This window comes from Hordeum vulgare, chromosome 5H, assembly GCF_904849725.1.
Source record: "Hordeum vulgare subsp. vulgare chromosome 5H, MorexV3_pseudomolecules_assembly, whole genome shotgun sequence".
Classification (NCBI taxonomy): Eukaryota; Viridiplantae; Streptophyta; class Magnoliopsida; order Poales; family Poaceae; genus Hordeum; species Hordeum vulgare.
This window is the reverse complement of record NC_058522.1, coordinates 157960818-157973163: the sequence shown is the minus strand read 5'-3', so window position 1 is coordinate 157973163 and position 12346 is coordinate 157960818. Positions and strand designations below refer to the sequence as shown.

Below are 12346 nucleotides of genomic sequence, written 5' to 3'. Positions count from 1 at the left end.
GGTGGAGCAAGGAAGAACACCACATCATCAACTAAGCACTCACAAACATCAAAATGTCAAAACTACACAATCTGTCATAAACTACATCATAGCACTTTGTGAGCCACATGCAAAGCAACTACAGCCACCCAAACATGACAAATAATATATGTGGCTGTAGCTATCCAAGAGTACTACAAGAACAAAGCAAGAATCACACACAAAGGGATTAAACACAGAAAGTTACAAGGCTGCACACTTGCCCAAAAATATCTGTCTATGCTTTGAAGCATTTTGACAGAAGCCAAAACAATATCTACATTACTCCAAATGGCATGAAATTTTACAAGGAACTAGACAAACATATGAGCTCCAAATTTCCAGTTGAAAGCTAAGGATAGATCTCAACACATTCACCTGCACAACCTCATCAACAGGAGAAGAAAATATAATCAGATTCTCAGACTTAGTGAAAATCTAATCTGGAATTTCAGCCACATGCCTACTTTGAGTGGGCATAACTTGCACATATAGAATCCTAATCATGAGATGAAACCAACATGAGGTAGAGGGGGTCACCCTCTCCTAGCACAACCAAGAAGCCAACCTTTGTGCTCAACAAATCACATGGAACCAAGCTCTAAACATAGAAGAAAAAATGAAATATGTCATCTCCAGAAAATGTTCCTATGGGAAAACTGAGTTCACCAATGGATTCCTTGGGAGATTCCACCCGAAAATCATATATAATAAGAATGCACTTACTTGGAGCAAGTGACCACAAACTAGGAAGGAAGAAACTGCAAGAATCATACATAATGAATAGTGCAACATCTCATGTGCTATTCACTAGATCAACTCCTACATAGCTACTAGTTCATGTGCCCAATGACAATAGTGACATTAGGGTTTTGACCCCTTGTATTTGTCATGCACATCAATGCCACAAGCTCATCTACCAAGTTGATCACACACGCACAAGACATCATGCCCTTTCACATATGGTCATGTGGAGGTGCATAGTGACTGCAAAGGGGCTGATCCACACACATACATCTACTCCTATACACCACACTACAACATGCTCATTAACAAGACACATTTAATAATACATATAAATAGCAACATGATCATGGAAGCATCAATACCATTCATGCACACCACTTGTGCCACAAGAGACAAACCCATGTGTGTGTGGTGCTCACACCCCACTACATATATACATGCACATTACAACACTACACTACTCCACACAAGCATAAGCATATGAGAACCTACACCACACTTCACATGCTACACCCACAATGCACATGCACCACATCCTTGAAATCTCACATCCACACATACACAAGCATGTATGTCACATGCACACATACACATATAAGACCCACAACTCCAATGCATTTGCAGGAAGGAACAAAAATAAATGCTCTCCTTTTTATGCCTATTATTTAGGCACAAGAAGTAGCAAATATGTCAAGAAAAATAAATAGGAAAGAAGGCAAAAAAATAAAGTGGCAGGCCTGGGATTCGAACCCAGGGCCTCCTGGAATCAACCACAGAGCCAGCTCCACCCTTCTACTGTCATGGCTTTGACAGAACAGAGGGGGACTAGCAATACAAAGCATCTCTTGAATATAATGTGCAAAAACAATAGCAATAAAAAGGGGTTTCGAGGGGATTTGAACCCTGGACCTGCTGATCCAACAACACACACGGCACCACTCTGCTACTGCCCATGGGCTCGACAGAGAGGTGATGCCTAGCAGGATTACTACTGCGCTACTGCAGAAACTTTGCAACAAATACAATCAAAAAGGGTGGGGTGCTTCGATGGGTATTGAACCCTGTATCTCCAACATACAACACACACACTCGAACCACTGCGCTATGACACGATCGACCGACAGAGAGGGGCACCACAACAGGGAAACTACTGCTACTGCCCATCTGCCTACACGGGAGCACCAGCGACAGGGAGACCGCCGGGGCTGGTGCTGCTGTTGCGCTACCGGAGGGATCCACTACCTATCCAATGATGCAACACGAGGGGAAGGAAGCCCCTGCTACACCTACATACAGCCACGGCTCATCCACACACAAATCAAGCTACTGCACCGAAGCACCTGCTCTGCTCTACTTCAGACAGAGAAGCACGGCGAGTGCTACGGCGGATCTAGGCCGAGGGAAGGAGGAAGAAGGAAGGGGCGATGCTCCTCACCTTGGGGAAGGAAGGAGGTGAACCAATCGGAGAAGAGGGCGATGGAGAGGAAGAAGAATCGACGTTGAACGAGTCCCTGATGCAGAACCGAAGCAGAACGAAGGAGCACCGAGTCTGCGGCAACGGCATGCTCCTGGTCGACGGTGAGGAAGCCCCTCGGCCTCACCGAGGACAAAAATGGGGCACGGGCACCAACCCCGTGCCCCTGGACATGGCCTCCGACGCTGGATGACGAAGAGGATGACGATCGACGGAGGGGACTTCTCTGGTCTATCTACAACACTTACCAGGAGGGGAAAAGAGAGAAGGAGGGCGATGGTAGTGCACGGGAGGAAGGAGAGGGAAACCTAGGGAAGGAGGAGGGGTCCCTGCGACTTATATCGGCTCGGGGGAGAAGCTAGAGCCACATGATCGAGGCCATGGAGAATCAGTGGAGGAGGGGGAGTCTTACAGTAGCTGACGTCGCGAGGAGGAAGAGAGGGTCGCGGGGTGGGCTACTGCACAGGAGAGGAGGAGAAGATGGGCCACTAGAGCGGGAGGAAGCCCACTTAGGCGCCAGATAGAGAGAAAACAGCCTCTGGACTATTACCTATTTAATTAAACACAGAGAAAAGAAAAGGTCTACAAGGCTAACTATAGAAGATAAAATTCAAGCAAAAATGGCTCTGGACCTGAAAATAAATAAGCTACTTGAATAAAATACTAAAGGAATTTTTGGGGCGATCTGAATAAATACAAAACAGTATTATAGTTGTTGTTTTGAGTTTATTTTTCACCTTTAGAACACTATTCAAGCCCCCATATTTAGCACCCCAATATACCCACATTATTTCGTAAACCAAAGACATTTTAAAAACAGATTAGGCTCAAGTGGAATTTTGAACTTGGGAATAAAAGAGAGAAAGGGGTTTGCAACCCAAAGGGGTTTGAAGGAAAGAACCACCACACCACTACTACACACCCCATCACCTCATGAGCATCACCACATAAAATCACAATGTATCCAAACACAACTTCACAAGTGAACACATGCAATCACAAGGTATGGCATGGCAAGACAATATGACAAGCAAAACAAGGAAGAACATAAGTTCCACATGAAATCATAGAACCAACATGACACTCTCATATCATGTCATATCATATCATGTCAATGTTTACACTTGGGGCATTACATATTGGCCTGCGGGAAGCTTGGACAATCCGTCATGTTGTGAGAATGAGATACACGGCTCCTATCGGGATCGTTGACACAGCGGGCTGCCTTGCTAGATTAGTTTTACCTTCAACGAAATATCTTTTTCATCGGGATTCGAGTGATGCTTTGGGCTATCTCGGAGTTAAGGTTTTCCACTAAGGAATCCAAGGAGATCGCGAGTTTCGTGATCGAGGCTTTCTATGCAGCCTATGGTAATTTGTGACGGTTATGTGGAAAACTTGGAAACTCTGTGTAACATCTGGTTCTAGATAACTTGAAGTAAACTGAATAAAAAAACTTGCCAACTCTGTGCATAACCGTGATTGTCTCTTCTCGTGAGTTCTATATCCGGAAGAGGACACGATGGGGTTATGTCTGACGTAAGTAGGTGTTCAGGATCATTCATTTCATCATTATTAGTTCACGTTCGATTATGCGTAGATCACCCCCTCTTATTCTTGTACTCGTAAGTTAGCCACTCAAATAATGGTTAGTTGCGTGCAGCAGCCTCACCACTTAACCATACCTCAGCCATTAAGGTTTGCTAGTCTTGATACCATTGGAAATGAGATTGTTGAGTCCATGTGGCTCACAAATTACTACAACAAAAGTTGCAGGTACAGGTAAAGTGACACTTTGACGTGAGCGCGGTGATTGTTCTATTTGGAATATCTTCTTCTTCTTCATCATCATCGATTTAGGATGGGTTCTAGGCCGGCAGCCTGAGATAGCAAGGATGGATGTTGTTCTTTATATTGTTTGTTTTCGTCCGTAGTCGGACCCTGCTCTTCTACATGGTGATATGAATATGGTATTGTATTGATGTGATCTTGATGTATCTTGTGGAGAGTGTAAGCCAATTACATATAATCATCTCTTCAATACATGTACTTGTAAGGATATCCATTATTGCAAAACGATGAAATGCGCTTCTAGCCCTATCGAGGCCCTCACGCAAAAATAAGGATATGATCGCATCTTGGGAGTTACAGTTAGTTAGGTATAAAATATCACAAGAACCTTGGTTAGCTCATAACTTATTGTATCTTCCTCCTAAATGTCATAATAAGCTCAAAATAAGAAAATTATTGTAATCATCCTCTTCCTCTTCTTCTCCTTTTTCTTCTTCTTCACGTTCTCCTCCTTCTTATCCTTCTTGTTCTTCTTGTTCTTCCTCTCCTCCTTCTTATCCTTCTTATCCTTCTTCTCCTTCTTATTCTCCTTCTCCTTCGTACCCTCCTCCTCCTCCGCCTTCTTCTTCTTCTTCTTCTTCTTCTCCTTCTTCTTCTCATCTTTCTTCTTCTACTTATATTATTTCCCCAAGAATGACATACTTAGGTAATTATCCTCCAAATGACATAATTGACTTATTTAGTTCCTTGATGCCACAATTGTCTTAGTTTGGTAAAAATATCACAAGAACCTTGGTTAGCTTATTTAGTTCATTTATGCCACAATTATCTTAGCGTATCTTCCTCCTAAATCACATAATAAGCTCAAAATAAGAAAAGTATTGCAATCATCCTCTTCCCCTTCCTCTCGTTCTTGTGCTTCTCGTTCTTCTTCTTCTTCTTCTCCTCCTCATTTTTGTCCTTCTCCTTCTCCTTGTTCTTGTTGTTCTTCTTCTTCATCATCATCTTCTTTTTCTTCTATTTCTCCTCCTCCTTCTACTTCTTCTTCTTCTTCTCCTTCTGCTTCTTCTTCTTCTTATCTTCTTTCTTATCCTTCTTCTAGTCTTCTTCTTCTTGTTCTTCTTACCTATTTATCCTCCAAAAGGACACACTTAGCTTATGTAGTTCATTTATGACATAATTAGCATAGTTAGATTAAAAATGGCATAGGAACCTTGGTTAGCTCATAAATGTTATATACTTAGCTTGTTTTCCTCTAAAATGACACAATTAGCTTAGTTAGGTCAATAATGGCATAATAACCTTGGTTACCTCATAAATGTCACATACTTAGCTTATTTTCATCCAAAATGACATAATTAGCTTAGTTAGGTCAAAAATGGTGTATTAACCGTGGTTAGCTAAAAAATGTCATATACTTTGCTTATTTTCCTCCGAAATGACATAATAATCTCACGAATGTCATATATTGTTCTTCTTCTTCTAACTTTCTTATGCTCGTCATTTTATAGATTATATTTACTACATGGAAGTTTGGATTGATGAAGTGCTTTAGTTTTTGTTTTGATTTCTGTTGATGAACAATGTGGAACTATATGTATGTATATATGGATGAACAATGTGGAACTATGTGTAAAACTTTGTATGCATTGGTTCTTTCGATCTGTCCTATCTCACTATTCATCATATATGTGTATTGAATTATATATGTGTAAAACTATCATATATGTGCTGTGAACTATATATCATATATAAGTTGTGAACTATATATCATATATGTGTAAAACTATGAAGGCAAATAATAGAAAATAAACAAAACAGTGATAATACGGGCACTTTGGCGTCTGCCAGCCGATGGCAAAGGCATTTGCCATCTGCCAACCGACGGAAAAGGTGTCACGTGGCAGCCAGTTCGCAACATGGGGCAGCCGACGGTTGACCCATATGGTCACTTTGTCATCTTCTGCCCCGGCCACGAGAGGGCAAAGGGTTGTCGTGGCAGACGGCAAAGGGCTTCACCGGGCAGACGGAAAAGGCCTTTACCAGGCAGAAAGAAAAGAACTTCCACGTGGCGCTAGCGGAAGGCTGCCCATGTTGACGGCCAGCACACGACAAAGGCACCCCAAAGGTAGACAACAAAGGTGCATCATGGAAGGCACACGTCAAATACTCCGTTAGCCACCTAACGGTGTAGTTTCCTGTCGGCTGCCGTCTAAGAGCTTTCACCAGACAGACGGCAAACCAGGGCCTTTACCGATGGAAGCAGGCGTAGAAGTTTTGCCGACTTGAGACGGACGGCAAAGGGATTTGCCGTCCGTGAACCGCCCCTTTGCCATCCTCTATGGCAGACGGCAAATAAGCTCATTCCTGTAGTGCATCCCCCAATATCCAAACGTTACAACATTATTGCCCAACTCGGTGACACCGAAATGAATCTCGGTGGTACTGAGTTGCCCTAAATGTGGCAACTTTTGAATTCTTAGTGAGACCAATATATGAATCTCGGTGGTACGGATACAATGACCTAGACCAGTTTCCAAATCTCGGTGAGACTGATTTCAAACTCGTAAATTCTGATTCTTGAAATCCTCTCAATAGAAAGTTCGTCACTGAATCTCGGTGGCACCAATGTGAAAGTTGGTGGTACCGAGATGATATGGTTTTGCATAGGATTTTTCAAGTGTAAAATTGGTAGGGCCGAATGTAAATAGTTGGTGGCACAGTTTTTGTTGGTTTGGCTTTGGATAGAGATATCTTGTGGCAGAATGGCTGACTATTTTTGCTGGCTACCTCAAAGCACTCGAGCAACCAATTCATCATAATACCTCACCACTTTTAATAGTATTGGCTTTCCTATGGACTCAAAGTGATTTCTCACAAATTTAAAATGTAGAGTCTTGTTCCTTGAAGATTGAGCCAATCCTTTTCCTTTCCTTGCATCAAGGGGCTTCTCCTCACAATCCTTTAGCCCATGCTCTCTATGGACTATACCTAAAATATACATGGTAGAAATGTTAGTCCAAGAGACAATGTATGTTCTCATGAATTATCAAAACCACGATGGGATCATACGTGCTTGCAACTCCTTCTTTGACTAATCCATGTCGAACTCCTTCAATATCTTGTCAAGGTATGTCTTCACTGAAATTTGTATAAAGTCTCCTGATCTATCACTATAGATTTTGCAGCAACCACAACGACAACAACAACAACAAAGCCTTTAGTCCCAAACAAGTCAGGGTAGGCTAGAGGTGAAACCCATAAGATCTCGCGACCAACTCATGGTTTTGACACATGGATAGCAAGCTTCCACACGCCCCTGTCCATGGCTAGTTCTTTGTTGATGCTCCAATCCTTTAGATCTCTCTTTATGGACTCTTCCCATGTCAGATTCGGTCTACCCCGACCTCTCTGGACATTATCAGCATGCTTTAGACATTCGCTATGCACTGGGGCTTCTGGAGACCTACGATGAATATGCCCAAACCATGTTAGACGATGTTGGACAAGCTTTTCTTTGATTGGCCCTACCGCAACTCTATCTCGTATACACTTCCTTGTGTGGCCACAAATCCATCTCAACATGCGCATCTCTGCCACACCTAGCTGTTGCACATGTCGCCTTTTAGTCGACCAACACTGAGCGCCATACAACATTGCGGGTTGAACCTTTATCCTATAGAACTTGCCTTTTTGCTTTTGAGGCACCCTCTTGTCACAAAGAATGCCAGAAGATTTGCGCCATTTCATCCATACGGCTTTAATTCGATGGTTCACATCTTCATCGATATCACCATCCTTCTTCAACATTGACCCCAAACAACGAAAGGTGTCCTTCTGAGGTACCACCTGCCCATCAAGGCTAACACCCCGTCCTCCTCGTGCTTGGTACTATTGAAAGTGCACCTCATGTATTCGGTCTAGTACTACTAAGTCTAAAGTCATTTCATTCCAAGGTTTGCCTCCATAACTCCAACTTCTTGTTGACACCCATACGACTATCATCGACTAGCACAACATCATCCACAAAGAGCATACACCATGGGATATCTCCTAGTATGTCCCTTATGACATCATCCATCACAAATGCAAAAAATAGGGGCTCAACGCTGGCCCCTCATGCAGTCCTACTATAATCGGGAAATCATAAGTGTCACTATCACTTGTTCGAACACTTGTCACAACATTATCATACATTTCTTTGATGAGGGTAATGTAATTTGCTGGGACTTTGTGTTTCTCCAAGGCTCACGACATAACATTCCGCGGTATCTTATCATATGCCTTCTCCAGGTCAATGAACACCATATACAAGTCCTTCTTTTTCTCCCTATATGTCTCCATAAGTTGTCTTGCCAAGAAAATGGCTTCCATGGTTGACCTCCGAGGCATGAAACCAAACTATTTTTTGGTCACGCTTGTCATTCTTCTTAAGCGGTGCACAATGACTCTCTCCCATAGCTTCATTGTATGGCTCATCAATTTAGTTCCACGGTAATTAGTACAACTATGAACACCCCCCTTGTTATTGAAGATCGATACTAATATACTCCGTCTCCATTCTTCTAGCATATTGTTTGCCCGAAAAATGAGGTTGAAAAGTTTGGTAGGCATACTATCGCTATGTCCTCGAGGCCTCTCCACGCCTCAACGGGGATACAATAAGGGCCCATCGTCTTGCCTCCTTTCATCCTCTTTAAAGCCTCCTTGACCTCTGACTCCTGGATTGGCCGCAATAAACGCCTACTAGTATCAACAAAGAATTCATCGAGACCAATGGTAGAGCTCTCACTCTCCCCATTAAACAGCTTGTCAAAGTATTCCCGCCATCTATACTTAATCTCCTCGTTCTTCACCAAGAGCTGCTCTGCTCCGTCCTTGATGCACTTGATTTGGTCAACATCCCCCGTCTTCCTCTCTTGGATCTTCGCCATCTTATAGATGTCCCTGTCACCTTCCTTCATGTCTAACCATTGCTAGAGGTCCTCATACGCCCGACCCCTTGCTTCACTCACAGCTCACTTTGCGGCCTTCTTAGTCATCTTGTACTTCTCTATATTGTCTACACTTCTATCAAGATATAGGCCTATGAAACAATCTTTCTCCTCGTTAATTGCCTTCCAAGCATCATTGTTCCACCACCAGGTATCTTTAGCTTCTCTTCTACTTCCTCTGGACACTCCAAACTCCTGTGAGGCCACCTTATGAATGCAAGTTGCCATCTTCATCCACATGTTGTCTACATCACCTCCCTCCTACCAAGAGCCCTCCTTAATGACCCTCTCATTAAATGACCGAGCAACCTTCCCCCTATGCTTCAACCACTTCTTTCTAGCAACTTTGGCATGCTTGTCCCGCTGGATACGAATCCGAAAGTGGAAGTCAACAACCACAAGCTTATGCCGAGGGACAACACTCTCTCGAGGTATCACCTAACAGTCTAGGCATGCAGCCTTGTCTTCTCTTCTCGAGAGGATTAAATCAATCAAGCTAGAGTGTTTCCCATTACTATAAGTCACTAGATGTGATTATATCTTCTTCAAGAGAGTGTTAGCTATGTTAATGTAATAGGCTAGCTTAAATCTTAAGACGTCTTCTCCTTCTTGATTCCTGATGTCATAGCCAAATCCCTCATGCAACCCTTCAAAACATGTGTTAGATGTGACCACCTGGTCATTGAGGTCTCCTCCTATGAAGAGCCTGTCACCAATCGGTACACTCCTAACCATGTCCTCCAAGCCTTCTCAAAACTCCCTCTTCGTGTTCTCATTGTGGCCTACTTGCGGGGAATACGCACTCATGACATCAAAAACTAAGTCACCAATTACTAGCTTGACCAGGATAATTCGGTCCCCATGTCTCTTACGTCTACCACTCCATACCTTAGGATCTTGCTAATCAAGATGCCTACTCCATTTCTATTTGCGACCGATCCCATGTACAACAGATTGAAGCTGGTACCGTCCACCTCCATCTCCTTTTGTCCCCTCCATTTGGTCTCTTGGATGCAAAGGATATCGACGCCTCTCCTTACAGCTGTATCAACTACCTCCCGAAGCTTACCTTTCAGAGACCCTACGTTCCAGTTACCTATGCGAAACCTCCTAGGCTTGGCTAGCTTCCTTACCTTTTGCACTCGTCGAGTCAAATGCAAAGACCCTTGCTCATTTTCCACTACACCTGGTGCCGATGTAGCAAGCCACTAAGGATGTGAAGAAACGATCCTTGCTCACTTGTGACCGTATCTAGATCACGATACGGCGCGCCACCTGGGGGGTGACGGCCCGTTTCATCTCCATAAGAGTAGTAGAGCTTTTACGTTGGCTCGCCAAGCTTATCACAACCCTCCACCTTCACCCGGGCTTGGGACCGGCTATGTTGAGACAACATAGGCGGAGTTATCTCTATAAAACTTGATGCCCAATATTTTAAGTAGCTTAATCTAGGTTTTCCTTTGAAAAAAGGAACATTTACATATTTCCTCCTAACTTTGGCCTGACCTCATCTTTACCCCTAAATAAAAATAGTCCTCAACTATACCCCTCTTCCATTAAGTGCGTTTATAGAAATACCCTTCCGTATATTTTTCGTCCAGTCAAAGGCCTTTGACAGTTAAGTGCACGTATAGAAAAATGTAACGTTCAAAGGCCTTTGACTCGATGGGAAATGTACGGAAGGGCATTTCTATAAGTGCACTTAACGGAAGAGGGGCAAAGTTGAGCACTGTTTTTATTTAGGGGTAAAGATGAGGTCGCGCCAAAATTAGGGGGAAAATTGAATTGGCCCTTGAAAAAAATCTCCTTTCAAACAACACTTTATGCTTTCGAGAAATTCTACATCATTTCCGATCAACAATATGTCAACCACATATACTGATCAGAAATTCAATAGTGCTCCTACTCACTTTCTTGTAAATACAAATTTATTCATAAACTCTATATAAACCAAAAGCTTTGATCACTCATCAAAGCGCTTATTCCAACTCCAATATGCTTGCACCACTCCATAAATGGGTCGCAGGAGCTCACATGGCTTTTAGCATCCTTAGGATCGACAAAACATTCTGGTCGTATCACATACAACCTTTCCTCAAGGAAACCATTAAGGATACGATGTTTTGACATCCATCTGCGAGATTTCATAATTGAAAAATGCAGCAACTGCTAACATAATTCCAATAGACTTCAGCATCGCTACGGGTGATATAGTATCATCGTAGTAAACTCCTTGAACTTGTTAGAAACCTCTTTCCGACAAGTCGGGCATTCTAAATGGTGACTTTACCATCATCATCTATCTTCCTTCAAAAGATCCATTTGTACCTAATAGCCTTATGACCATCAAGTAGTTCATCCAAAGTCCACACTTTGTTTTCATACATGGATCCTATCTCGTATTTCACGGCCTCCAGCCATTTATCCGAATCCACGCCTACCATCCCTTCTCCATAGCTTATAGGTTCATTGTCGTCGAACAACATGACCTCAAAGAAAGGATTACCGTACTACTTTGGAGTAGTACGTGTCCTTGTCGATGTACGAGGTTTGGTAGTAACCTGATCTGAAGCTTCATGATCACCCTCATTAGTTTCCTCTTCAACTGTTGTAGGCGCCACAAGAACAACTTCCCGCACCCTGCTACTCTATGGTTGAAGTGACGGTTCAATAACCTCATCAAGTTCAACCATCCTCGCACTCAATTCTTTCGAGAGAAACTCTTTCCCGAGAAATGACTCGTTCTTAGCAACAAACACTTTGCCTTCAAATCTGAAATACGAGGTATACCCAACTGTTTCCTTTGGGTATCCTATGAAGACTCATTTATCCGCTTTGGGTTGGAGCCTATCAGGCTGAAGCCTTCTTCTTCTTCTTCTTATTCATCTTCTTCTTTTTCTTCTTCTCCTTCTTCTTCTCCTCTTTCTTCTTATACTTACCTCATTTTCCCCAAGAAAGACATACTTAGCTAATTATCCTCCAAAATGACATTATTAGCTAATGTAGTTCATTTATGCCATAATTCGCTTAGTTAGGTAAAAAACATCACAAAAACCTTGGTTAGCTCATAACTTAGTGTATCTTCCTTTTGAATGACATAATAAGCTAAAAATAAGAAAAGTATTGTAATCATACTCTTCCTCTTGTACTTTTTCTTCTTCTTCTTATCCTCCTCCTCCTTCTTCTCCTCCTCCTCCTTCTTCTTCTTCTTCTTCTTCTTCTCCTCCTCGTCCTTCTACTTATTCTCCTTCTTCTTCTCCTCCTCCTCCTCCTTTTTCTTCTTCTTCTTCTTCTTCTTCTTATTCTTATTCCTCTTCTTCTT

General features: G+C 42.7%; 1 pseudogene; it reads right to left on the bottom strand.

The window, feature by feature from the left end:
- Positions 1 to 12346, bottom strand: part of LOC123396445 — a 56976-nt pseudogene that overhangs the window by 38347 nt on the left and 6283 nt on the right.